We start from the raw sequence: 2,555 nt of genomic DNA on the forward strand, positions 1-2,555 counted from the left end.
AGGCCCGCGCCGCGGACACTGGCCCCGCCCTGCCTGCTTTTCCCCGCTCCGCCGCCACCATATCGTGTTACTCACACACACGCACCTGTCATGCAGAATACATTGCATGATATTTATTTCATACTAATCGTGCGGTAACCTCAACATCACTAAAGTGTGCTTAAAAAAAACCGCCAGGGCTCAATGCATCCTTTACCTACGTCAACTTTGGCCACGATCGTTTACGTAATCATATCCATAGCAAACAAAACTTATGTCGAAGAGCCGTATATGTGCGTGGATAGTAATGAATTATGAATCTGTCCCTCTGGATTTCTGGACATAACGGATGCGGGATTAGTCGGTTCTATGGTCTAAGTGGATCCCAGAACACAATCCATGGCAGTAGTTCTTCATCCATTTTCTCAGATAGTTACCTATAGGCACGATGTCCGTGAGGAGCCAATGCATGTAACACATTTTTCACGACGGTTTTGACGGCTGTTATGCCTACGCACCAGTAGCGGCGAAACACCTTCAATTAAGGGGGGGGGGGCACTGCCGACTTTTGGTCCCATTCTTTCCATGCAACGCCCATAGAGCTAATATTAAGATGCCAAAATCAAAGGGGGGCACGGTACCCCGGTGCCCTCCCCGTTCCGCCGCCTATGCTACGCACTACAACATCGACTACAAGGTGTCCGGAAAGTCCTGGCGCATCTTTTGGACACCGTCTAACGCGCGCTGTGATTATTGGACATTCAGCCTACCACTACAGACATGACCCCTTGTTGACCGCTCAGCTAGGGGTCATGTAAATATTACCTTGAAATCGTTTTTCATGAGGAGCAAGCGTGGTCTTAACCCGCGCCCTGCTGGGGGGGGGGTGTTTGCACACATTCCCTGTGGGGGGTTGAACACCCCCTGTGTGTGGGGGGGGGGGGTTGAACATCCCCATGTTTTTTTCGCGAATATCTTAAAAACAAAACTCGGCGCAGTTCATTCGATGCGTCTTGACAAGAGGAACACGATGCCGGTAAAATCAAGCTCGTTCAAGGCTTGAGTCAAAAGAAATTGCAGAAAAACTGTTTCCAAAAAATCGACTATTCTTGCAGTTTTTGCCCCCTGCAGGCAAAACCGTTGACGCTGGGTGAAATCTGAGAACGATACTCAGAAAGAGTGTCAATCGGGTTATCGAATGCGCTTTTCGGCGGCGCTCTAGCTCTATATTGGTTCCCGAGTTATGCGTTGGCTTCTTGGAAATTGTCCACATTCGACCTGAAAATCGGCAAAATTTTACCTTCAATTACCTCTGGGTACCTGACCTTCGACCTGACCAAAAAAGTGACAGAATTGTTTTCGTCGTTATTTTTGGCGCTCTTTCGAACGCTGCACCTTCCTCGTATCGCTACGTGGCTCAAAGAAATTGTAAAAAATTAAAGTCCCTTGCTATTGTCGTGATACATTTATATGCGTGTACTTTGCCTCAACTAGTTTGTTTCAGGGTGTAGTTTTAGAGCTAACAAAATGAACCTACTGATTAAATGTTAATTCGGTACCTTGGGGAAAGATGCCCCCTGACCTGACGCCCCCCTAAATCCGTGGGCTGCCCTTCAAGAAACTCGTCGAATCATTTAGTACATACTTGTGAAGAAAGACAAAAGTCGATTTGGGACTATTGAGAGTCCAATACGGTTAGGTGCTCGCCATGTCGGTCTCTTGGGCAATATGCCTACTTTTTGGGCGGTACCTGACTCTGAGAGCCCTCACGAAGGCCTCTGTGGGCCCCATTATTGGCTCCGAGGCCCCTCACGACACTCTTTGAGAGCTCCCGCGCTGGCCCCACGGGCCGCGCTGGCATGTGAGGTTCCCACGCTGGTCTTGAGGGCCTTCAAGTCCCATGAAGACCTATAAGGGCCCCACAACGGTCTCCGAACGTCACCACGGAGGCTTGTTTGGCCGCGCTGGACTATGATGGCCCCCACGATGACCTCTGAAGCCCCTTGCGACCACTTTTTTGCCCTTATGATGGCGTTTAATTGGCTACCGCAGACTCGAATGTAACTGATTCGTTCAGGCAATTTGCGTGCCCATTTTTGTCACTTATAGTGTGGACCTCTAATGCGCGACGCGTTCGGCTTGGTGGCGGCGACCGGCGATTTAGTTTGTTTGAATCCATTTTAAGTTCTTGTATATGTGTGTATTTGTTTATTTGCTTGTATGTTTTTTAACAGAGCTGGTGCCTCGAATTAAGCACTTTCGAGTGCTTTTGCACCAGTTCTTACTTATCTTGATTTTGTGTATTCTTTTGTTTGATAATAAACGTGATGATGATGATGAGGGGCATCTTACCCAACCGCAGGGGCGTCTTTTCCACCCTCTGGGGTAAGATGCCCCCTTGCACTTCTTCAGGAAAATGATTAATAGCAAAAAAGTTATCATATTTCAAGCACAAAAGTGTGTTATTTTGTGGTGAAAATAATGTCGGGTTCCGTTGAAACTCCAAGTTTTTGCTTTTTGATTGTCATTTTCGAATAATTTATGACATTGCAAACCCTTGGGCATCTTTCCCCACT

Source organism: Amphibalanus amphitrite, unplaced genomic scaffold, assembly GCF_019059575.1.
Source record: "Amphibalanus amphitrite isolate SeventyFive unplaced genomic scaffold, NRLGWU_Aamphi_draft 000571F_arrow, whole genome shotgun sequence".
Classification (NCBI taxonomy): domain Eukaryota; kingdom Metazoa; phylum Arthropoda; class Thecostraca; order Balanomorpha; family Balanidae; genus Amphibalanus; species Amphibalanus amphitrite.